This window comes from Hylobates moloch, unplaced genomic scaffold (genome assembly GCF_009828535.3).
Source record: "Hylobates moloch isolate HMO894 unplaced genomic scaffold, HMol_V3 SCAFFOLD_1, whole genome shotgun sequence".
NCBI lineage: Eukaryota > Metazoa > Chordata > Mammalia > Primates > Hylobatidae > Hylobates > Hylobates moloch.
In genome coordinates this window covers 43,773,702-43,801,686 of record NW_026652276.1, presented here as the reverse complement: position 1 = coordinate 43,801,686, position 27,985 = coordinate 43,773,702, and positions in this window count along the sequence as shown.

The following is a 27,985-nucleotide window of genomic DNA, read 5'->3' as shown; positions in this document are numbered from 1 at the left end:
TACCAAATCATTTCAACCCATGTTACCTTTCAGCACTGTTTCTTCTAAGCTCACTTTTTACTTTTATGTTGGATCTTTTTTTGGATTTAAGCAGATATTTTTATCTTGTTTACATACTGTATGTCCATTTTAAGAGGAACACAAATTTTGGGTTAAGAGCACAAATTTTGATTGTAGGACCTGTGATTAAATCCTGACTCTGATATTTCTGGCTTTGGGACATCAGTATGATAAAGTCGATTATAGGATCTTAAAGTCTTGATTCTCTCATCTATAAAGTAAGGGTAATACTAAATCGCTTAATATTATTGTGTGAGCTATTTCTAGAATTGACGTATGCCCAGTCATTGATAGGACATCTGGAATGGAGTGAGTGTTCAATGAAGCGTAGTTATTGTTATGGCCCTAACTCCTTGTTTGACTGTATTGCTATCCTACTAAAGAGATAAAGAAGTTGTCCATTTTTTGTCTAGGCCCATGATAAAATATTTTAACAGAAAAGGGTTGAGGTGTGAATCTCAAGTATAAAACTAGTGATCTCTAGTCAAGTAGTGACTTTTTTTTGGTATTTTTTATTCAACATTCCTTGGACCATGTTATTCAACTATATAAACATTCATCTAACATTGCTTTCTGGACCTCATATTTACATCTTGTTCACAATAAAAATGTAAAATAATTGGGTTTATTCTGACCTAATTAATTCCTCCTGATGTTATTCTGGTTTCTGATGATTACGAGTTTCCTTTCTAAGACCTTACAGTCTCATAATAATTTGTTCTCAAATCTTTTCCAAATCGATATCAAGTTTACTGGCAGTGTACACTGCACCATTCTGTTTATTCCCCATTTCTTGTCACCTGCACTGCATATCATTGTTCCTGAAAGACTATTGCTGGTGATCAAATGATTTCTTCCTATTTTCTTCCCACTGTTTTCTCATTCACTTGGGCAGTTATTGATCGGGTCAGGACATCTGCTGGTGAGAGAATTTAAATGGTCCTTTCCATATGGTCACTGGTTTGGGTTTCAAATTTCTCTTAACTTATTTTTAATTGAGATAGAGTCGTGCTGTGGCATGATCTCGGCTCACTGCAACTTCTGCCTCCCGGGTTCAAGTGATTCTCCTGCCTCAGCCTTCCAAGTAGCGGGGACTACAGGTGCATGCCACCATGCCTAGCTAATTTTTGTATTTTTTTAGTAGAGACAGGGTTACACCATGTTGGCCAGGATGGTCTCGATCTCCTGACCTTGTGATCCACTGCCTCAGCCTCCCAAAGTGCTGGGATTACAGGCGTGAGCCACCGCACCCGGCCTTAACTTTTGTTTATTAACACTATACCATTTGGTAATATTTCTCTTAATACTTACTTCCTTTTCATTCTGTTCGGAATAATTTGTCTTGAGAAGCTTGGGAGCTTCCTAAGTAGAGCATTGTGGATTTATTAGGATTCCTTTAGATTCCAGTTATAGAAAATCGAATCCAGGGAAACTTATTGGGAAACAACTGAACAGTCTAGGGACAATATGGCTCAGACATTGTAGTAGACAAGGATTTAAACACTGTTTCTGGACCCAACCCCTCTTTTCCTGTATGGACCCTTGTTTTCTGTTTAACACGGTTTCATTTGCAGATATTTGCCCTCTTGTGTATCAGTGTTTGTGGCAGCTCCAGCATCTCAAGTCCAATGGGAAGGAACATGGGGCTTTCTGGCAATCTCAGCAAAAATTTCCTGGTATTTCATAGGCTCTGCTGGTTTCTCATGCTCTTCCCTGAACCAATCCCTGTAACCAGGGAAAATTACCAGCTGTTTGCCATTCTTGAGTTTCTACTAAATTCTGAGACAAGTGATGGGGTTCAGGATATGCTACTCCAAAATATGGCACCTTAGCAATTGAAAAAATAATGAAAGCAACAAAGTATTCTAACTTTTCCCTTGCCCCTTCTCCCCTGAGTAGTCATAAAACATAGTTGGCCTTTTCCTGATGGAGGTTCTAAGACCCTTATTTCAGACATGTCCTCTGTAGAACCAGAGGAAAGGAATATCCTTACCTCTGAAGGACAGAGGGACACAGAGAAGAAGGTGAAAAACTAAGCCTTGCTAAGTTCATCTCATCTTATTACCATTATACTCTTTTGTCCAATCATACTTCTGCATGACTCTCTACTCTTTATTTAACCTAAGCAAAACAAATAGTTTTCCTTGTATCTTTGAGTCTTCATTTTTTTAAAGTTCCCATGCTATGTAAAACATATATTAAATAAATACATGTGATTTTCTCTTGTTAATCTGTCTTTTATTGTAGGTGTCTCAGCCATGAGCCTTGTGATGATTAAGGAAAAGATATTACTGTTTCTCCACTGCACAGGAAAGAACCCAGCTCCACTAGAAGTCTGAATGGGGACCAATCTCCATTATAATATTAGGTCTCTAAATAGATGTAGTACACCAGAGAAGGCAATGCATAATTGTGATCAAACCTTTAGAACAAACCTTTTTTTCCTAATTGTACTCTCTCACATGCATTCGCATATGCATGTGCCCATATGAGTGCACCCATGCACACGGGTACACTTACACACACACACGTGAGGGAGTTAGACACTCATTAGTTTACTTTACTCTTCTGAATTCTCATGATCTGTTTAACCTTTTCTTAATAACTAGGTTTTTGCAAACAAAAAAAGGTTTTTGTTATAACTTTAAAGTGATATTTGCATTTAAGTATAAAAGCTTCCCAAACTGTACTAAAATGGCAGTAATGTAATGAACACACAAAGGCAAGAACAGGACAGGAAGGAAACAACTGAAAACTTAAGAAGTAAACTGAATTTTGGAAGATAAAATTTTTATGAACAAGCAAAATGGAGAAAGGAAATACTGCACACTCTGTAGTGAGAGAAGCCAATAATGAATAAGGAAATTTGCATTGGAGAATTCCAGAGAGGATCAGTAAGTGAAGGAGATACTGGAGCTCCACACACATCTGAAAGCAACAATGTGAAGTTGGGCTGAAAACAGGGTAGTTCATTTACAGTCTGTTAGGAGCACTTAGAACATGCATACTTATTCTCATCTCTGCAGAAGACAGATTCAAGGTGTATTCTATGGAGAAGTAGACTCTGATCTTAGAAGTCCCAAAAACAGTAAAGTGAGGTGTTGAGTTGAAAATAAAAAGAGGAAGCCGGGCGCAGTGGCTCACGCTTGTAATCCCAGCACTTTGGGAGGCCGAGGCGGGCGGATCACGAGGTCAGGAGATCGAGACCACGGTGAAACCCCGCCTCTACTAAAAATACAAAAAAATTAGCCGGGCATGGTGGCAGGCACCTGTAGTCCCAGCTACTTGGGAGGCTGAGGCAGGAGAATGGCATGAACCCGGGAGGCGCAGCTTGCAGTGAGCCAAGATTGCACCACTGCACTCCAGCCTGGGTGACAGAGCAAGACTCCGTCTCAAAAAAAAAAAAAAAAAAGAAAAAGATGAATTCTTCACATTTAATTATGGCTTTCATCCTCCTTTTCCAACTTGGCCTTAGAATGATGATAGCCAAGTTTGTAACACCAGGCAAGGGACTGATATATCACTGGGGAAACTGACTAGTACAAGAAAAAAGTGCAAACCAGGTTCACTTTGCACTGGTTGCCACTTCATTTCTGTATCTTGGACTGTACTTTTACTGCTTGCACAAGTACAGTCAGACACAATATTCATACACACAGATTCCACGAAGTGGGTTTGTTACTTACTTATAGATAGGCAGCATGAGACAACAGAAGCCTAGGATTTATGACTAGTCAGTCCTCCAGTGCTCAGGAAAGCGGCCTAGAGTAGAGGGAGTCTCATTTGCACGTGCCCCACTTGCAATGAAGGTGAAAGAGTGCAGAAAGCAGCCTATCCTGAATTTTATAATCTGGGGGCAATGATACAGTGGGGGTAAAGCATTGAAGGACATTCTGTTCTGGGGTGGACAGGAATAGAGCCCAGGCTGTTCCAAACAGTTCCTCCTTAAGATATTGCATTCCCAGCATGTTCTACAGTTATTCTGAGAACTACAGAATGAAAATGGAACCCTATTTCTCACCATATACAAAAATTAACTCAAGATCTCAAGATGGATTAAAAACTTAAATGTGAGACCTGAAACTACAAAAATTCAAGGAGAAAACCTAGGAAAAACTCTTCTGGACATTGGCCTAGGCAAAGATTTATGACAAATACCCCAAAAGCAAATGCAACAGAAACAAAAATAATAAAATGAGACTTAAAAAAGCTTCTGCATAGCAAAAGAAATCATCAGCACAGTGAGAAGACAACCTACAAATGGGAGACAATGTTTGCAAATTATGCCTCTGACAAAGGACCAATATCTAGAATTTACAAGAAACTAAAACAATTCAACAACAAAAAATACGCACCAACGCCATTAAAAACTGGGCAAAGGACATGAACAAATATTTCTTAAAAGAAAAAAATACAAGCAACCGAGCAACCAACAAACACATAACCACACCACACCACACCTACTCCAAAATTGACCACATAGTTGGAAGTAAAACACTCCTTAGCAAATGTAAAAGAAAAGAAATTGTAACAAACTGCCTCTCAGAACACAGTGCAATCAAACTAGAGCTCAGGATTAAAACTCACTCAAAACCGCTCAACTACATGGAAACTGAACAACCTGCTCCTGAATGACTACTGGGTACATAATGAAATGAAGGCAGAAATAAAGATGTTCTTTGAAACCAATGAGAACAAAGACACAACATACCAAAATCTCTGGGACACATTCAAAGCAGTGTGTAGAGGGAAATTTATAGCACTAAATGCCCACAAGAGAAAGCAGGAAAGATCTAAAATTGACACTCTAACATCACAACTAAAAGAACTAGAAAAGGAAGAGCAAACACATTCAAAAGCTAGCAGAAGGCAAGAAATAACTAAGATCAGAGCAAAACTAAAGGTAATAGAGACACAAAAAAATCTTCAAAAAATTAATGAATCTAGGAGCTGGTTTTCTGAAAAGATCAACAAAATTGATAGGCCGCTAGCAAGATTAATAAAGAAGAAAAGAGAGAAGAATCAAATAGATGTAATAAAAAATGATAAAGGAGATATCATCACCGATCCCACAGAAATACAAACTACCATCAGAGAATACTACAAACACCTCTATGCAAATAAACTAGAAAATCTAGAAGAAATGGATAAATTCCTTGACAAATACACCCTCCCAAGACTAAATCAGGAAGAAGTTGAATCTCTGAATAGACCAATAACTGGATCTGAAATTGAGGCAATAATCAATAGCTTACCAACCAAAAAAAAGTCCAGGACCTGATGGATTCGCAGCCGAATTCTACCAGAGGTACAAAGAGGAGCTGGTACCATTCCTTCTGAAACTATTCCAATCAATAGAAAAAGAGGGAATCCTCCCTAACTCATTTTATGAGGCCAGCATTATCCTGATACCAAAGCCTGGCAGAGATGCAACCAAAAAAGGGAATTTTAGACCAATATCGTTGATGAATATCGATGTAAAAATCCTCAATAAAATACTGGCTAATCGAATCCAGCAGCAAATCAAAAAGCTTATCCACCATGATCAAGTGGGCTTCATCCCTGGGATGCAAGACTGGTTCAACATACGCAAATCAATAAATGTAATCCAGCATATAAACAGAACCAAAGACAAAAACCACATCATTATCTCAATAGATGCAGAAAAGGCCTTTGACAAAACTCAACAATGCTTCATGTTAAAAACTCTCAATAAATTAGGTATTGATGGGACGTATCTCAAAATAATAAGAGCTATCTATGACAAACCCACAGCCAATATCATACTGAATGGGCAAAAACTGGAAGCATTCCCTTTGAAAACTGGCACAAGACAGGGATGCCCTCTCTCACCACTCCTATTCAACACAGTGCTGGAAGTTGTGGCCAGGGCAATCAGGCAGGAGAAGGAAATAAAGAGTATTCAATTAGGAAAAGAGGAAGTCAAATTGTCCCTGTTTGCAGATGACATGATTGTATATCTAGAAAACCCTATCGTCTCAGCCCAAAATCTCCTCAAGCTGACTAGCAACTTCAGCAAAGTCTCAGGATACAAAATAAATGTACACAAATCACAAGCATTCTTATACACCAATCACAGACAAACAGAGAGCCAAATCATGAGTGAACTCCCATTCACAATTGCTTCAAAGAGAATAAAATACCTAGGAATCCAACTTACAAGGGATGTGAAGGATCTCTTCAAGGAAAACTACAAACCACTGCTCAATGAAATGAAAGAGGATACAAACAAATGGAAGAACATTCCATGCTCATGGGTAGGAAGAATCAATATCATGAAAATGGCCATACTGCCCAAGGTAATTTATAGATTCAATGCCATCCCCATCAAGCTACCATGACTTTCTTCACAGAATTGGAAAAAAACTACTTTAAAGTTCATATGGAACCAAAAAAGAGCCCACATCAGCAAGTCAATCCTAAGCCAAAAGAACAAAGCTGGAGGCATCACGCTACCTGACTTCAAACTATACTACAAGGCTACAGTAACCAAAACAGCATGGTACTGGTACCAAAACAGAGATATAGACCAATGGAACAGAACAGAGCCCTCAGAAATAATGCCACGTATCTACAACTATCTGATCTTTGACAAACCTGACAAAAACAAGAAATGGGGAAAGGATTCCCTATTTAATCAATGGTGCTGGGAAAACTGGCTGGCCATATGTAGAAAGCTGAAACTGGATCCCTTCCTTACACCTTATACAAAAATTAATTCAAGATGGATTAAAGACTTATATGTTAGACCTAAAACCATAAAAACCCTAGAAGAAAACCTAGGCAATACCATTCAGGACATAGGCATGGGCAAGGACTTCATGTCTAAAACACCAAAAGCAATGGCAACAAAAGCCAAAATTGACAAATGGGATCTAATTAAACTGAAGAGCTTCCACACAGCAAAAGAAACTACCATCAGAGTCAACAGGCAACCTACTCATCTGACAAAGGGCTAATATCCAGAATCTACAATGAACTCAAACAAATTTACAAGAAAGAAACAAACAACCCCATCAAAAAGTGGGCAGAGGATATGAACAGACACTTCTCAAAAGAAGACATTTATGAAGCCAAAAAAACACATGAAAAAATGCTCATCATCACTAGCCATCAGAAAAATGCAAATCAAAACCACAATGAGATACCATCTCACACCAGTTAGAATGACCATCATTAAAAAGGAAACAACAGGTGCTGGGGAGGATGTGGATAAATGGTAAAGCATTTACACTGTTGGTGGGACTGTAAACTAGTTCAACCATTGTGGAAGTCAGTGTAGTGATTCCTCAGGGATCTAGAACTAGAAATACCATTTGACCATCCCACTACTGGGTATACACCCAAAGGATTATAAATCATGCTGCTATAAAAACATATGAATAGGTATGTTTATTGCAGCACTATTCACAATAGCAAAGACTTGGAACCAACCTAAATGTCCAACAGCGATAGACTGGATTAAGAAAATGTGGCACATACACACCATGGAATACTATGCAGCCATAAAAAATGATGAGTTCATGTCCTTTCTAGGGACATGGATGAAGCTGGAAACCATCATTCTCAGCAAACTATCACAAGGACAAAAAACCAAACACCGCATGCTCTCACTCATAGGTGGGAATTGAACAATGAGAACACATGGACACAGGAAGGGGAACATCACACTCCGGTGACGGTTGTGGGGTGGGAGGATGGGGGAGGGATAGCATTAGGAGATATACCTAATGCTAAATGATGAGTTAATGGGTGCAGCACACCAACATGGCACATGGATACATATGTAACAAACCTGCATGTTGTGCACATGTACCCTAAAACTTAAAGTATATAAAAAAAAACTGCTCAACGTCACTAAGCATCAGGGAAATGCATATCAAAACCACAGTGAGACATCATCTTACACCAGTCAGAATGGCTATTACTAAGATGTCCAAAAATAACAGATCCACATGGACGCAGAGAAAAGCTAACGTATATACACTGTTGGTAGGAATGTAAATTAGTTCTACCTCTATGGACAACAGTATGGTGATTTCCCAAAGAACAAAAGATATAACTACCATTCAACTCAGCACAGCCATTGCTGGGTATCTACCCAAAAGGAACAAAATCACTATATAAATAAGACACCTACACTCGTATACTTATTGCACATTGTTCATAATAGCAAAGTCATGGAACCAGCCTAAGTGTTCGTCAGTGGTTGACTAGATAAAGAAAATGTGATACACATCCACATAGAATACTATGCCATGTAAAAAATAATGAAAGTATGTCCTTTGCAGGAACATGGATGGAGCTGGAGGTCATTATCCTTAATAAATTAAGCCAGAAACAGAAAATCAAATACGACATGTTCTTACTTATAAGTAGAGCTAAACAATGGGTACACATGGATCTCAAAATAGAAATAATAGACATTGGAGACTCAGAAAAGGGCAAGAGTGAGAGGGGGTGAGGGCTGAAAAATTACCCATGGGGTATAAGGTTCACTATGTGAGTAATGGGCACTAGAAGCCCAGTCCCCAGCAATACACAATATACCCATGAAACAAACATGTATATGTACCTCCTGAATCTAGAATAAAGTAAAACTTAAAAAATTAAAAAAGAGAATAAAAGTTCCAAATCAAACTTAGAGAGATGAAAACTACAATGTCTGAGACAAAAATTATACTGAATGGGAATAATAGCAGATTATATACTGTAGAAGAAAAGATTAGTCAACCTGAAAATACAGTTACTTAGAAGAAAAGATTAGTCAACCTGAAAATATGGTAATAAAAACTATACAAAATGGAAAATACAGGGAAAAGAGAATTTAAATGCACATAGAAGCAGTAAGCTGTAGAATAACTTTAAACAGTGAAATAAACACATAATTAGAATTTCTAAAGCACTGGAAAGTAGAAAACAAAAAAAAATTGAAAAAGCTACTGGGTGACGGGTTTCAAATTTTATAAAAAAATACAGCCTTGGGGATACAAGAATGTCAATGAATTCCAACTCTAGGAAGTATGAAGACAATTACCTCAAGTCAAATTATAACCAAATTGCCCAAAACCAGTGAGAAAGAGAAAATCTTAAAAACAGCTAAAGAAAAAAACATATATTACACATGGAGGAGCAAAGATAAGAATGGGAGCAAAGTGCTTGTTAACAATGCTGCAAATGCTAAAACAGTGCAGCAACATTTTTAAATTACTGAAAACAGAAAGACAAATATCGCATGTTGTTACTTGTTTGTGGGATCTAAAATTTAAAACAATTGAACTCAAGGCCATAGAGAGTAGAAGGATGATTACCAGAGGCTGGGAAGGGTAGTGGGGGACTGGAGGGGAGGTGGGATGGTTAGTTGGTATAAAAAAAAATAGAATGAGTAAGACCTACTATTTGATAGCACAATAGGGTGACTATAGTCAATAATTTCTTAATTGTATTATTTTAAAATAGCTTAAAAATGTAATTGGATTGTTTGTGACTCAAAGGATAAATACGTGAGGGGATGAATACCCCATTCTTCATGATGTGCTTATTTCACATTGTATGCCTATATCAAAATATCTCATGTACCTCTTAATATATAAATAAATACACCTGCTATATACCCACAATAATTAAATTTTTTAAAATTCCTGAAAATAAGAAAACAAAACATAAAATTATTAACCTAGAATTTTATACATGTGAAAAATATTTGAAAAAGAAAGGTGAAGTAAATGTTTTGCAAAAATAAAAAAGGTGAAAGCATTCATCAGGACCAAACCCTCACAACAAGGAAGTTCATCAGGTATAAGGAAAATGATTCCAGATAAAAATATAGCTCTACAAAAAACAATGAAGAGCACTGGAAATAATAACTATATGGGTGAATAGACAATATATATTTTTTAAAAAATCCTTTAAAATATAATTGACTAAGAAAATAATAATATTGTATGGATTGTATATGTAAAAGTAAAATGTGTAACAAATATAGCACAAGTCAGGAAGAGAGTAAAGAAAGCATAGTATTGTAAAGTTGTTATACACAAAGTGGTTATATCACTTAAAGACAGACTATAATAATTTAAAGATATATACTATGCCATAAAGCAATGACTAAAATAATAAAACAGCAAATTATAGTTAATAAACCAACAAAGGAAATAAAATGGAATCATAAATGTTCAATTAACCCCAAAGCAGGCAAATAAAGAAGAAAAAAGGGAAAAAATTTCAGATGAGTTAAATGGAAAATAAACAGCAAGATGTTAGATTCAAAGCTAACTATAGTAGTAATCACACTAAGTACAAATGATTTAAATATCTAATTTAAAAGGGAATGAATTTGACATTGGATACAAAAGCAAGATCTAACTGTATGCTGTCTATAAGAAATGTCCTTTAAATATAAGATACAAATAGACTAAAAGAATGGAAAAAATATGCCATACTAACACTAATTTTTAAAACAATTGAAAAGATATTAGTATCGGAAGTATATTTCAAGGAAAATAATATTTCTAATAATGAGGAAGGTAATTTCCTGATGACTTCATAATTCATCATGAGGATATAACAATGTTAAATGTTTATATACGTACCTCATAATAGAGCTTCAAAACATATGAAGCAAAATGAATAGAACTTCAAGTGGAAATAGTCAAATCCACAAATGTTTTTAGGAAGTCTGATAATCCCTTCTCAACTATCATTAAAATAAGTAGACAAAGTCAATAAGAAGAAACAATATTTGATATGTACTATCAATCAACTTGGTCGATTTAACACCTATAAAACCCTCTACCCACCAACAGAATATACATCATTTTCAAAGTCACATAAAATATTTATTAAAATTGATCATGTTCTGGGCCATAAAATAAATGGTACTAAGTTATAAATGATTCAAGTCTGGTGGAGCCAAGATGGCCGAATAGGAACAGCTCTGGTCTACAGCTCCCAGCGTGAGCAACACAGAAGATGGGTGATTTCTGCATTTCCCTTTGAGGTACCGGGTTCATCTCACTAGGGAGTGCCAAACAGTGGGTGCAGGACAGTCGGTACAGCACACTGTGTGCGAGCCGAAGCAGGGCGAGGCATTGCCTCACTCGGGAAGCGCAAGGGGTCAGGGAGTTCGCTTTCCTAGTCAAAGAAAGGGGTAACAGACGGCACCTGGAAAAGCAGGTCAGTCCCACCCTAATAGTGCGCTTTTCCAACGGGCTTGGAAAACAGCACACCAGGAGATTGTGTCCCGCACCTGGCTTGGAGGGTCCTACGCCGAAGGAGTCTTGCTGATTGCTAGCACAGCAGTCTGAGATCAAACTGCAAGGTGGCAGCGAGGCTGGGGGAGGGGCGCCCGCCATTGCCCAGGCTTGCTTAGGTAAACAAAGCAGCCAGGAAGCTCGAACTGGGTGGAGCCCACCACAGGTCAAGGAGGCCTCCCTGCCTCTGTAGACTCCACCTCTGGGGGCAGGGCACAGACAAACAAAAAGTCAGCAGGAACGTCTGCAGACTTAAATGTCCCTCTCTGACAGCTTTGAAGAGAGTAATGGTTCTCCCAGCATGCAGCTGGAGATCTGAGAACGGACAGACTGCCTCCTAAAGTGGGTCCCTGACCCCTGAGCAGCCTAACTGGGAGGCACCCCCCAGTAGGGACAGACTGACACCTCACTCGCCCAGGTACTCCTCTGAGACAAAACTTCCAGAGGAATGATCAGACAGCTGAATTTGCCGTCTCATGAAAATCCGCTGTTCTGCAGCCACCGCTGCTGACACCCAGCCAAACAGGGTCTGGAGTGGACCTCTAGCAAACTCCAACAGACCTGCAGCTGAGGGTCCTGTCTGGTAGAAGGAAAACTAAAAAACAGAAAGGACACGCACACCAAAAACCCATCTGTACATCACCATCATCAAAGACCAAAAGTAGAAAAACCTACAAAGATGGGGAGAAAACAGAGCAGAAAAACTGGAAACTCTAAAAAGCAGCATGCCTCTCCTCCTCCAAAGGAACGCAGTTCCTCACCAGCAATGGAACAAAGCTGGACGGAGAATGACTTTGATGAGTTGAGAGAAGAAGTCTTCAGACGATCAAACTACTCTGAGCTGCGGGAGGAAATTCAAACCAATGGCAAAGAAGTTAAAAACTTTGAAAAAAAAATAGATGAATGTATAACTAAGATAACCAATGTAGAGAAGGGCTTAAAGGAGCTGATGGAGCTGAAAGCCAAGTTTCAAGAACTACGTGAAGATTGCAGAAGCCTCGGCAGCTGATGCAATCAACTGGAGGAAAGGGTATCGGTGATGGAAGATGAAATGAATGGAATGAAGCGAGAAGGGAAGTTTAGAGAAAAAAGAATAAAAAGAAACGAACAAAGCCTCCAAGAAATATGGGACTATGTGAAAAGACCAAACCTACGTCTGATTGGTGTACCTGAAAGTGACGGGGAGAATGGAACCAAGTTGGAAAACACTCTGCAAGATATTATCCAGGAGAACTTCCCCAATCTAGCAAGGCAGGCCAACATTCAGATTCAGGAAATACAGAGAATGCCACAAAGATACTCCTCGAGAAGAGCAACTCCAAGACACATAATTGTCAGATTCACCGAAGTTGAAATGAAGGAAAAAATGTTAAGGGCAGCCAGAGAGAAAGGTCGGGTTACCCACAAAGGGAAGCCCATCAGACTAACAGCTGATCTCTCGGCAGAAACTCTACAAGTCAGAAAAGAGTGGGGGCCGATAGTCAACATTCTTAAAGAAAAGAATTTTCAACTCAGAATTTCATATCCAGCCAAACTAAGCTTCATAAGTGAAGGAGAAATAAAATACTTTACAGACAAGCAAATGCTGAGCGATTATGTCACCACCAGGCCTGCCCTAAAAGAGCTCCTGAAGGAAGCACTAAACATGGAAAGGAACAACCAGTACTAGCCACTGCAAAAACATGCCAAATTGTAAAGACCATCAAGGCTAGGAAGAAACTGCATCAACTAAAGAGCAAAATAACCACCTAACATCATAATGACAGGATCAGATTCACACATAACAATATTAACTTTAAATGTAAATGGGCTAAATGCTCCAATTAAAAGACACAGACAGGCAAACTGGATAAGGAGTCAAGACCCATCAGTGTGCTGTATTCAGGAAACCCATCTCACGTGCAGAGACACACATAGACTCAAAATAAAGGGATGGAGGAAGATCTATCAAGCAAATGGAAAACAAAAAAAGGCAGAGGTTGCAATCCTAGTCTCTGATAAAATAGACTTTAAACCAACAAAGATCAAAAGAGACAAGGCCATTACATAATGGTAAAGGGATCAATTCAACAAGAAGAGCTAACTATCCTAAATATATATGCACCCAATACAGGAGGACCTAGATTCATAAAGAAAGTCCTGAGTGACCTACAAAGGGACTTAAACTCCCACACAATAATAATGGAAGAGTTTAACACCCCACTGTCAACATTAGACAGATCAACGAGACAGAAAGTTAACAAGGATATCCAGGAATTGAACTCAGCTCTGCACAAAGTGGACCTAATAGACATCTACAGAACTCTCCACCCCAAATCAACAGAATATACATTTTTTTCAGCACCACACCACACTTATTCCAAAATTGACCACATAGTTGAAAGTAAAGCACTCCTCAGCAAATGTAAAAGAACAGAAATTATAACAAACTGTCTCTCAGACCATAGTGCAATCAAACTAGAACTCAGGATTAAGAAACTCACTCAAAACCGCTCAAGTACATGGAAACTGAACAACCTGATCCTGAATGACTATTGGGTACCTAATGAAATGAAGGCAGAAATAAAGATATTCTTTGAAACCAATGAGAACAAAGACACAACATACCAGAATCTCTGGGACACATTCAAAGCAGTGTGTAGAGGGAAATTTATAGCACTAAATGCCCACAAGAGAAAGCAGGAAAGATCCAAAATTGACATCCTAACATCACAATTAAAAGAACTAGAAAAGCAAGAGTAAACACATTCAAAACCTAGCAGAAGGCTAGAAATAACTAAAATCAGAGCAGAACTGAAGGAAATAGAGACACAAAAATCCCTTCAAAACATTAATGAATCCAGGAGCTGATTTTTTGAAAAGATCAACAAAATTGATAGACTGCTAGCAAGACTAATGAAGAAGAAAAGAGAGAAGAATCAAATAGATGCAATAAAAAATGAAAAAGGGGATATCACCACTGATGCCACAGAAATACAATCTACCATCAGAGAATACTACAAACACCTCTAGGCAAATAAACCAGAACATCTAGAAGAAATGGATAAATTCCTCGACAAATACACCCGCCCAAGACTAAACCAGGAAGAAGTTGAATCTCTGAATAGACCAATAACAGGCTCTGAAATTGTGGCAATAATCAATAGCTTACCAACCAAAAAGAGTCCAGGACCTGATGGATTCACAGCTGAATTCTACCAGAGGTACAAGGAGGAACTGGTACCATTCCTTCTGAAACTATTCCAATCGATAGAAAAAGAGGGAATCCTCCCTAACACATTTTATGAGGCCAGCATCATCCTGATACCAAAGCCTGGCAGAGACACAACCAAAAAAGAGAATTTCAGACCAATATCCTTGATGAACATTGATGCAAAAATCTTCAATAAAATACTGGCAAACCGAATCCAGCAGCACATCAAAAAGCTTATCCACCATGATCAAGTGGGCTTCATCCCTGGGATGCAAAGCTGGTTCAACATACGCAAATCAATAAATGTAATCCAGCATACAAACAGAACCAAAACAAAAACCACATGATTATCTCAATAGATGCAGAAAAGGCCTTTGACAAATTTCAACAACCTTCATGCTAAAAACTCTCAATAAATTAGGTATTGATGGGACATATCTCAAAATAATAAGAGCTATCTATGACAAACCCACAGCCAATATCATACTAAATGGGAAAAAACTGGAAGAATTCCCTTTGAAAACTGGCACAAGACAGGGATGCCCTCTCTTACCACTCCTATTCAACATAGTGCTGGAAGTTCTGACCAGGGCAATCAGGCAGGGGAAGGAAATAAAGGGCATTCAATTAGGAAAAGAGGAATCAAATTGTCCCTGTTTGCAGATGACATGATTGTATATCTAGAAAACCCCATTGTCTCAGCCCAAAATCTCCTTAAGCTGATTAGCAACTTCAGCAAAGTCTCAGGATACAAAATCAATGTATAAAAATCACAAGCATTCTTGTACACCAATCACAGACAAACAGAGAGCCAAATCATGAGTGAACTCCCATTCACAATTGCTTCAAAGAGAATAAAATACCTAGGAATCCAACTTACAAGGGATGTGAAGGACCTCTTCAAGGAGAACTACAAACCACTGCTCAATGAAATAAAAGAGGATACAAACAAATGGAAGAACATTCCATGCTTATGGGTTGGAAGAATCAATATCATGAAAATGGCCATACTGCCCAAGGTAATTTATAGATTCAATGCCATCCCCATCAAGCTACCAATAACTTTCTTCACAGAATTGGAAAAAACTACTTTAAAGTTCATATGGAACCAAAAAAGAGCCCACATCAGCAAGTCAATCCTAAGCCAAAAGAACAAAGCTGGAGGCATCACGCCACCTGACTTCAAGCTATACTACAAGGCTAGAGTAACCAAAACAGCATGGTACTGGTACCACTACAGAGACATAGATCAATGGAACAGAACAGAGCCCTCAGAAATAATGCCACGTATCTACAACTATCTGATCTTTGACAAACCTGACAAAAACAAGAAATGGGGAAAGGATTCCCTATTTAATCAATGGTGCTGGGAAAACTGGCTGGCCATATGTAGAAAGCTGAAACTGGATCCCTTCCTTACACCTTATACAAAAATTAATTCAAGATGGATTAAAGACTTACATGTTAGACCTAAAACCATAAAAACCCTAGAAGAAAACCTAGGCAATACCATTCAGGACATAGGCACGGGCAAGGACTTCACGTCTAAAACACCAAAAGCAATGGCAACAAAAGCCAAAATTGACAAATGGGATCTAATTAAACTCAAGAGCTTCTGCACAGCAAAAGAAACTACCATCAGAGTGAACAGGCAACCTACAAAATGGGAGAAAGTTTTTGCAACCTACTCATCTGACAAAGGGCTAATATCCAGAATCTACAATGAACTCAAACAAATTTACAAGAAAAAAACAAACTACCCCATCAAAAAGTGGGCGAAGGACATGAACAGACACTTCTCAAAAGAAGACATTTATGCAGCCAAAAAACACATGAAAAAAATGCTCATCATCACTGGCCATCAGAGAAATGCAAATCATAACCACAATGAGATACCATCTCACACCAGTTAGAATGGCCATCATTAAAAAGTCAGGAAACAACAGGTGCTGGAGAGGATGTGGAGAAATAGGAACACTTTTACACTGTTGGTGGGACTGTAAACTAGTTCAACCATTGTGGAAGTCAGTGTGGCGATTCCTCAGGGATCTAGAACTAGAAATACCATTTGACCCAGCCATCCCATTACTGGGTATATACCCAAAGGATTATAAATCATGCTGCTATAAAGACACATGCACACGTATGTTTATTGCGGCACTATTCACAATAGCAAAGACTTGGAACCAACCCAAATGTCCAACAATGATAGACTGGATTAAGAAAATGTGGCACATATACACCATGGAATACTATGCAGCCATAAAAAATGATGAGTTCATGTCCTTTGTAGGGACATGGATGAAACTGGAAACCATCATTCTCAGTAAACTATTGCAAGGACAAAAAACCAAACACCGCATGTTCTCACTCATAGGTGGGAATTGAATAATAACACAGGGACACAGGAAGGGGAATATCACACTCTGGTGACTGTTGCGGGGTAGGGGGAGGGGGGAGGGACAGCATTCGGAGATATACCTAATGCTAAATGATGAGTTAATGGGTGCAGCACACCAACATGGCACATGTATACATATGTAACAAACCTGCACATGTGCACATGTACCCTAAAACTTAAAGTATAATAATAATAAAAAAATGATTTACAACATTTTGCAATGTATTTTGAGGTATAGTAATGGATAGAAGTCTTTCTACCCATATTCCCCTCCCTCATCATCTCTATCAAGAGCATTTATTAAAAAGATTTGTTTTTTCCTTTGTGCCTAAGTGACATGTTTAATGAATCAACTGCCATGTATGCCTGGATTTGTTTTTGAGGTCTGTATTCGATTCTTTTGTTTTATTTGTCTCCAAAGCAATATTATACTAATGTAATTGTGAGTTTATAAAAATTTTTGTCAGGTAGATCAATCCTCTCACTTTGTTTTTATTTAGGAGTGTGATCATTATTCTTGGTCTTTTGAATTTTCATAGAAAGTTTTAATCAGCTTGGCAATATCCACTGTGGAAGGAAGGAGAGAGAAAGAATTAAAGATGAGAAAGGAATGAAGGAAGAGAACAGGCATAAAAGACGAGAAAAGATGAAAGAACATGCAAAAGAGGACAAAAAGAATAAATAAGTGACTAATAAAGTTAGGTTATAAATTGGGGTTATTCAGTATCTATAGAACATTTTGAGATAATTGACTTTTTATGCTTATTCTTCTGATCAATGAATTCAATATATTCTCCATTTATTTGAACCTTATTTATTTTTTGTAATGCTTTATAGTTCTGATATATAGGTCTTCCTATCTTTGTCAGAGTAAATCTGACATATTTGGTATTTTACGCTAGTATCTATAATATCTTTACAATGTTTCACTTAACCAAATTTGTATTCTTTATATGTAAAAGTAAGTTCAAAAGCAAACTAATCTTGTTATACTTGTTTTAACTTCAATGACTTATTTTTACAATCAATTGGATATTCTATTTATACAATCAAACCATTTTTAAATAATTCCAACTTTACTTCTTGCTAAATCCTTACGCATTTTAGCGGGGTTTTTTTTGTTTTAATTAACAAGCTAGGGTTTTCAGTAACAGATTCCTTAGAAGTGAAGATAGTGAGTATTCTAATTTCTAAATGCAAATGAATAAATGTCAATATTTCCCAATTTAGTACAACTTATGTTTTCTTTTAGAATAAAATCTTTATTAACAAATATAGGCATTTACTGTACTTTTAGTTTTCTAAAAATGTTTAACTTAATTTTTGATTACTATCAATGGGTGTTGAATTTTATTGCCACTATTTAGATGATCATATCAACATTTTAAAATGTTTACCAGCTGGGTGCGGTGGCTCATGCCTGTAATCCTAGCACTTTGGGAGGCTGAGGTGGGTGGACCACCTGAGTTCAGGAGTTCAAGACCAGCCTGACCAACATGGTGAAACTTCATCTGTACTAAAAATACAAAATTAGCCAGGCGTGGTGACACACACCTGTAATCCCAGCTACTTGGGAGGCTGAGGCAGGAGAATCGCTTGAACCTCAGGGTGGAGGTTGCAGTCAGCCAAGATCTAGCCATCGCACTCCAGCCTGGGCAACAAGAATGAAACTCCATCTCAAAAATAAATAAATAATTAAATGTAAAAATATAAAGTAAAATATTTACCTCTTTAATGTGGTAAATCCTATTTACATATTTTTAATATTAAGCTACAACTGCCTTCCTGGAATAATCCCAAGTTATTCAGGATATATGATCATTTTTACATTTTTATATGTTAGGATTGCTAATATTTTGTTTAGGATTTTTGGACTTGATGGTTGGTGTTTGAAATTGTTATGATTTATTTTTGTTTACTTGAGTTTTGAAATCAGGGCTATGCTGATTTTATAAACTGAGTTGGAGAATATACTTTATTTTTAATTTTTTTGTAAGAGTTTGTATAAGCTTTGTTTTCTATTGTTCTTAAATGGTTAATTTAATAATTTAAGATTAAATTAATCTGATGGCATCTGGCTCCAGATTTTTGGATTCTATTTCTTTGGTTTGGGATTACTCAATTTTCATTTTCTTCTTGTGTCAGTTTTGAAAATGCATTTATTAGGAATTTGTCTATTTGCTTCTTAAAAATTCTTCAGTTCTATTTTATCTGCTTAATTTAGCCATTTCAGCTTTCTGTAATGTTTGTACGTATCTTTTTATATTATACATTTAAGTATTTGCATATTATATTATTTTTGTTTTTATTTCAATCTACTTCTTATCAAATTTGGTTTAAAGTGTCTTTTGACAGCTATTTGGCCCATTTAAATTTACTGTAATTATTGGTATATTTAGGTCTAAATATACTATCTTGCTAAATGCTTTATATTTTTTGTACCTGCCAAATATTTCTCTTTCTCCTTTCCTATCTTTTGGTTTGATTAAGGAGTTCCTTTATATTAGTCCCTTTTCCTTTTATGAGTCTAGAAAGTATATATTATTTTTCTCTTTTTAGTAGACACTCTGGAAATCATAACACATAAACTTTACTTATCAGTATCTAAAATTGATAATTTTATTTTCATTCCAAACAATGGAAGAAACTTAGAACACGTTAATTCAATTGACTGAGTTTGTTGTTTGTAATGCTGTTGAACCTATGCATGTGAGTGTATGCAAGCCTCTAACAGCTTCATTATTATTGTTTTATCTACTATTGATGATTACTTAGATTTATCCACATATTTACCACATCACTTTCCTTGAATTCTTCTAGCGTCTCTGACTTTTAATTCAGGATCACTTTTTTCTTAGGATCACACTTTGTTTTTTATTTTTAAAATTATTATTATTATTACTATGTAATTGACCATGCAAGAACTGGAGTCAGCACTCAAATCAGTCTCCAGGATCACACTTTAGAATGTCTTTACTCTCAGTTTGTGTGAACTATCTCAGTGTCTTTACATTCAAAAATGTCTTTATTTCACTCCTAATCTTAAAGAATATGTTTCTCAACAATTTTAGTTATGTAACTATTTATTCCAGCATACAGAAAATTGTATTTTAATGTCATCCCGTTGCCTATTGCTCTTGAAAAGTCATTGCCAATATAACTGTTGCTCCTTTTTATGTAATTATTTCTACTCAATACTGCTTTTGATCCCTGTTTTTTTTTTTTTTTTTGAGTTGATAGGTTCATGTAGTTTTATCAGTTTTTTAAGACAAAACTGTTACGGATTATATGTTTAAATTGCTTTTGTCCTATGCTTTTTCTCCTCTATTTTGGGGTCTTCTGTTTTACATATACTACAACTTCTCACAGTATCCTTTATGTTTCTGACCCTCCTCCTTTTCCATCATTTTGACATTTCTTTTACTATTTTCAATAACTACTTCTGTCTGATTTTATGGTTTCCTAATTTGCTCTCTGGATATGTATATATATTCTGTTAAAACCATCCACTTAGTTCTTAATTTCATTTATTTTTCTATTCTAGAATTTCACATTTGTTTCTTTTCAAACTTGCCATAGCAGTTTTTATAGTTTCAAGTTTCCTGTCAAAAATTTAAGGTTGGATTTTATTTACTCAAATTTGATAAGCATAGTTTTACTGTCTGGAGTTGATAATGTCAATAGCTTAGGAGACTCTATGTATCTGTGCTATCTGTAGATTCTGTTAGTTTCACTTGTGTTTTATTGTCTTCTTGCACAGCACCCCACTGCTTATTTTACCAAATTAATCTGCCTGAATTTTATGATATTTTATAATCTATTTCCGCACTACTCATTCAATTCTGTTTGTCACTATTAACCATCATATACTTTCCAATCCAGTTAATTCAATATGCATCATTACTGCCTCTGTATTTTCCTTATGCTATTAATCATCACTGATGTTATCCACGCACCTCCTCTGGAGCTAAGTCCTACTCATCTTCCAGAGCTCACTTTTCACACTTGTTCCCTGTAAAGTCCAGTGCAACTATTCTAACCCATAAGGTTCCCATGTATGTCAGGAGTGTTTCCATGGTAAGCCACAGAAATTCAGCCGAAGCAAGATGGAGAATTTATTGGCACTGCTGTATTTTTCAAGCTCTGCTGGATCCATTGATTTGATGTCATCAATTCTTCTTTATTCTTTTCCCATTTAAAAAATCTTTCTTCTTCTTTCCGTGTGATGACTTCTTGCAGCTCCAGGCTTATATTTTCAATTCAAATTGTAATTCCATTGGAAAAAGAAATTTTCTCCATCATTAGTACAAAAATAATTTTATAATTGACTTACATTTGCCTGTACTAGGGTCATATTCCTGTCATTGTTGCTGGAATAATTAAATATGGTAACTTCTGGGTCATGCACCCCTCTGGCACATAGGCTGAGATGATGCAAATTATGATTCTGCAAAGGAAAATAAAGATACTCTTACCAGAAGAAAGGAAGATGTGTGATTTTCAGAAAAAACAGTGAGGTCCATCATATGCCTCACCTTTGGGCATTCTGAAGTGATAGTCACTAGAAATATTGCACTTACTTGTGTTTTAATGAATATATATATACATATATATATTTGCTTCATCTTCCCAATTAAATACATCATTTAAAATATATTAATGGGTTTTATAAATCTTTTCTATCTCTCATGGTGTCTTTTTATTAGAGATTATAAAGCATATTCATATTCACTTCTCTCTCTTTTTTTATTTTGGACACATGCAAATAGTTTCTTCCTTGCAGTTAGGTGGAAATTGTGGCCGATCGGCCTTGAAAGGAAGGGGACTGTGTTACCTTTCATCTGAAGCAGTTAAGGCGGATATATGTACCCTATATACTTTCTGTTCCAGTGATGTGGCAAATTCTGATGTCATTACTTGATATAGCAGCATTATAAAATGATGCAGATTTTGTCAGCCTGGAGTTCTAAGCGACTGTGGAGCAGTATCCTGCCAACTTCTATTAGATATATAGCATGAGCAAGAAATGTAAGTTTTTTTTATTAAACCATCAAAAATTTGGGATTACTTTGCTTCTACATCATGTCCTAGCCACTCATAAATAATTTTTGAGTAATCAAGGTCATGCACTAAGTACTGTTTATGAGAGAGTTGCTATTTGAGCATTACGTTTTTAATTGTATGTCTTTGTAAAGCTGTGAAGTTTTAAGGTGTTTTCTCATATACTGTCATCTGGTTTTCACAACAATTATATGAGGTAGGTAAAAAAGGTTTTATTTTCTCTGTTTTGCAGGTTAATAAAATATATCTCAGATCTGTTAAGTGACATACTCAAGAACACACTCATATGAGACAGAGCTAGGACCTAAATATTCCAAGTTCAAGTCTGGAGTTTACATAGTCTAGATTTATAGCAAGTCACAAATTTAAAGCATTTTTTTCTTCACTGAATATCAATATGTCTTACCACCAAAAGTCAATTTTGTAATAATAATTTATATTACATAAAAGAAAGGTATTTTTATATTACGTTTCCTGTCTTCTGGGACCTAGTATCCATATTCAGGAACTGTACAATCTTGGGGGGATTATATAATGAATGGTGCATTTCACTATTTAATATATATATCTTTTCCTTCTTTCAGACTTTTTTACATGACTATGTATTGTAACAGATTTAAAATACTTCTATTTGTAACTAAACTCAACTAGCCGATGAGTTCTCCGTGGGATAAAAAAAAAGGAAACCTGCCCCTTCAAGCGATCTCAGTCATAGTCTGTTTTAAATGTTATCAGTTCAGAATTTAAACTTAGTATAGTGAACATTCTGGCTTCTACTGCCTCTCTTTCTCATGTGGGGGTGATCTATACGGGAGGGTGGTGACTGGGTTTACATCCTATCCTTTATCAGGACCCTGGAGGGGGCAGGAGGGAGTCTGGTCTGAGTGTGGACCTGGGTCCCTGCTGACCTTTGCCTTCTTCTATATGGTCTACGGTCATGCTGTGTTGGCACCTGCTTTTGGTGTCCATAGTCCTTTTCATGGTCCTGGTCATAATGTAAACCACTCTTGTCCACTGTATTCCCATTGCGATTCTTTTTTCTCCAGCCTTCTCAAAACTTCTCTGCCTGAGCATGGGAGAGAATTGCAGGGAGGAGGCTTCGGAAGAGTTTAGGAATTCTTTGCTGCTTTCCTAGCCCCAAAGAGGCTTCTGTAAGGCTGCCCTCAGGGCCATGTGGAGAGATACCTCCCTCAACCACTATATTTGGTGTTTAGCTTCTTAGACTTTCCTACACTATACCCTAGGTTTCATTTATATTAAGTGCTTGTATTTTTGTGGTTTTTTTTTTGTTTTTGTTTTTGGAGACAGGATCTGGCTCTGTATCCCAGGCTGGAGTACTGTGGCATGATCATGGCTTGCCGCAGCCTCCACCTTCCAGCCTCAAGGGATCCTCCTGCCTCAGCCTCCCAAGTAGCTGGGACTACAGGCACACACTACCACCCCCAGCTAATTTTTGTATTTTTTGTAGAGACAAGGTTTTGCCATGTTGCCCAGGCTGGTCTCAAACTCCTTGGTTCAGTGATCTGCTCAACTGAGCCTCCTAAAGTGCTGGGATTACAGGTGTAAGCCACTGCGCCATCCTTTTCCGTTTTATTTATTCCAATTTTTGGCTTTTATCCCAAGACTGTGCCTTACACACTTCTGTATTAAGGTCCTAGTAAAATGCATAGTAGCTACTTAATGTGTGCTGGATAACAATAGTTTGGATGAGTTAATTGTACTTTCCTGTACTGTGTCCAAATCTACTGATTTTTCCAAATGTCTTCAAAATTGGTAAGCATCAAGTAAACGATCAGAAGTGTTTACTGATTTATTGGTACGTTAATTATAGTTCTTTTGGGCACAAGGAATAGGAAGATGACTGGAGCCATATTAGACAGAAGAGAGGTATTTGAAGAACACTGGAATACCTAATGTAACTCTGAGACCAGCAAGGGTCCAGTGAGCTCTCAGAGTTAATGGATACACAACACTGTGAATGCTTTCAGGACACTCTCTATTCTGTGCTACGAACACTGGCTTCCGTCTTTCAGTCCATCTGTCAGGAAACAAAACCATGGAATTCCAAGCATCACATATCACAACCTGACCAGCAACTTACTACTCTCCATATGTAGTTTATTTTTAAAGAATCTTCAGATCTAGCTCGACCTATCTTAGGTCAGATACTTGCCTCAGAACCAGTTAATGCTGATGGTAGATTATTATTACTGGCCTGATGCGAGCCAAGAAGGTATCTGGGTTTCTCTTCAACGAGGTATTCCTGAATGAACAAATAATAACTCTACTGTATCCCTTGTATGTTTGAATATGTTTGTATGATCGAATAATCTGATTAACTTAAGAAGTGAAAGATGTGTCCAAGTTCATATGGCGGTATCATTTAAGCTTAGCAGTTTTTTTGAATCATTTTATTTCCTCACATAGATCCAACTTCATTGTGCACTTTATGAAAATATTCTTTTAATACATGGAGATAATAACTGAAATGATTACTATCCATTAATATGGATTAATAAGGCAGATCTAAATTAAATCATAAGAATTTAGTTTGAAATGCATTCAGCGTGATTTCCTTCAGTTTTGAAGCTTTTGCAATTCCCCACCAGACCCTCCTTTTTAGATAAATGCCCAAAATACTATCTATCTTTTGGTTCATTTAAGTAAGTGATGGCAAATGACTATTTCATTGGCATATGTTGTAAAAACATCTTTCCTGCTGTTCATGGGCTTAATTTTCCCACCACGTACCTCAGTATTCTATATGCACAATGCTTCACAGGACACAAAATGAAGCAGCTAGTCCCATTTAAATATTATGGCACAATGTTCTTTGGTCTCTTAAAGCATCATGTTGTAGCATACCACTTTTCATGAGGTCTGTATATTTAAATTATTTATAAAGGATTTAAAATGAGATTGTTGTTGGTTAATCAGTTTCAGCTGGGTTGACATTACCCTTGTTAGCAGCTAAAGAGATGGAGGGATAGAGAAAATAGTATAAATATGTTGAGGGAAAGAACTATGTGAAAATCAAGTAAATCACTCCAATGCCCATGTACTACATAAGAGCCTAAACTGTCTTTCTTTCTGTATTTTGAGATAAGGCATTTATTTTTTATTTTCCTATGAAAAATAAGATATAAATATTTTGTGTTGGGTGTTTGAATTTGTCATCCAATATTTTATTTCTTATTTTTACAGTGATATTTAATGTTGAGTGTAATAGATGGAATGCTTTAAAATAGTTTTACATATAGAAAGCTTATAAAATCTGGTATCCATGAGTAAGTCATACCTTAAATACTTTCAAATAGTTTCATGCAATAGATAATTAAGCTGTTTAATAATGTAAAATTTAAACTCATCAAAGTTTAAAAAACTAGCCATAAATGTCTGTGAGGTTATGAACTTTCAATCTCATTCAGGGCTAAGACTGTGCACAGTAATCCTCAAACAAGGTAGTTTTTACTAAGATAGGTGTTGTGATCTTGTAAATTGCTGAAGCAGGATATATGCATGTATGTACACAGGCATGTATATACACATCAGCAAATATATTTCATACATACATGCAGACATATAAATATCTATATCTGTATTCAATGTTAACTATGTCTCAGCACCCTTTAGCAGTCCACCAAAGGTATCAAAACATTGTCCATTCCTTCCTAAAATTGTGAAATACAAGCAATTATCCATTAAATATGAAAAACCAAGTGGGAAGGTTGAAATTGAGACTGCTAGTCACTTAAGGATTCCCTGAGAAGAGTGATTATTATCGTAACTCAAGGACTACTTCCTAAGATATTGGGATTTTATTAAGGGTAGTATGCAGTTTTATTGTATCGAATGTATAAATATACCTTAAAAATTAAAAATCATATTTTGTAACCCCTTTGACAGTAACTAGTGTTACTATACCACAACCACATGTAATTGTCATTGTCACATAATATTAGAATGATTTATGGGGTGTTAATTACTTGGTTCCAAACAATTATCAGTGAAATTTTAAGAATCTGGTTAGATATTTCTATATTTTTCATTTACCATTGGTCTCTAGAATATGTAAACCAAAAAATTACAGGTAATTGCTTCACATGTCCTTAGAGTTAAATAATTATGACATAAAGGAAAAAGAAAACTTTCCCCGTTGTTGGAATTAGACCATATTTCATTTTTCAATTCAGTGTATTTTTCATCAATATTCCTTTCCAAAACTTGAGTGTGATTGTTTTTGTACTTTATTTTAGTGAAATGCTAATTAGAAGTGTTATAGCTAATTGATGCCATCAAAATAGTTCTTTTAAATAACCAGGACATGAACTCTTTAACAAGATTCAGTCAGCTCTATTTATAGTTCCCCTAAGCTATGAACTATTTGTACACCCATGTTTCTGCATAATGACTTTTCAGTGTGGTTTCAGTAATCATTCCAGAAGGCACAATCTCAAAATATCTATATGCATAAAGAATATATTTAAAATAAAGGCTAAATTGGCTGGCCATGCATTAAACCATTTGTCTGTGAAATCGTTTTGTGAACTATCTCCAAACAGGAGATGTTCCAGCTGAGTGTAGGACATAGCAAACATTTTTTTTTTTTTTTGCTTACCATATTATATCACCATAACTTCTTTTGGAAACACTTCTTCCTCTACGTGTCCTCTTAAACACTTCTTCCTTCTTTCTCTAAGATGGCAAGCCATTTTGAGAATTTGGACTTTATTTAGCCCACACAGGATTAGAAGAAGAGATAGACTCACTCTCAAACTACTTGCCTTTAAATACTTAATAGCTGAAATGAGAGGCACTGGTGATTTTGTGAAGAAAGTATGTTAGCACCAGATTCCCTCAATGTTAAAAGACGAGGGGTGCAGAGAGTGAATAATGTAGGCTTCCCTGGAAGAACACTTGTCTCCTATGTTTCTGAATGAGAAGCTGTTCTCTCTCTCTCTCTTTTTTAAGGCTTTGGAAGGAAAAGCATTTAAAAGAGCCATATTTTTAGTTTCAAAACAAAAATAATTCATTTCTTTAGAGCTTTTCTTTAATCAAGAACGTGCGTGAAATCTTTTCACATAAATGAATAATGCTTTTATAATTAACCTGGTCTTTTATAAGACAATATCAAAATATGTTGTGCTGCTAACTGCTATCTTTCTATCTTTGTGAGTGTGAAGAGAGACATCAGATTTAGACTTATTCATGATTTCAGACCTCTAGTAATAGAGAAGAATCTTCATTATGTACTTAATTTTAAAATACGCTCCCTTTTCTCCACTCAAATACCATCCATTTCTCAAATTATTAGAGTTAGATTGGCTAAAAAATATTCATTGTGCTTATTGTATGACTTTTTTTTTCTAAATTTTAGGGCAAGCATGTTCCCTGACATTAATCTCTATCCAATATTTACCATAGAAAAGAGAATTAGTAGCTTAATTATAACTGTTTCTTAGTAACTTTATTTACTAGCTTCTGCTGTTAATGTGATTTTAGAAAATAAAAATGTATTTAGAAAATAAAAATGTATTTAGAAAAATGTATTTTCTAAAATGATTTTAGAAAATAAAAATTCTACAAACTAGACTGTTTCCTGATGTTTATTTATTTACATTTTTTATTATTTTATTTTATTTTTAATCATGGATGGGATCCCAGTCACCCATATCACAGGTCTTAATTCAGGTACAGGATATAAGTGTTGGGTAATTTTTCTTGCTGCCATGAAATAATTTTTATATGTCTGTTCTTATCTCTGCTATATATATGAACATACATACTTTAAAGTAGTGCATGAAGATAAAAATTTTAGGTGTGTTGAAAAATATAAAGATGTGGCATATATACAGCCTCCAAACGAAGGTACCTACGCTGTCTCTTTTAGATAAAAAGTGAGTTATATACTCTGCCATTCAATAAGTACACCTATTTTACTTATATAAGCACATGACATCATCATTTAAACCAAACCGATTTCTAAGCACCACAGCT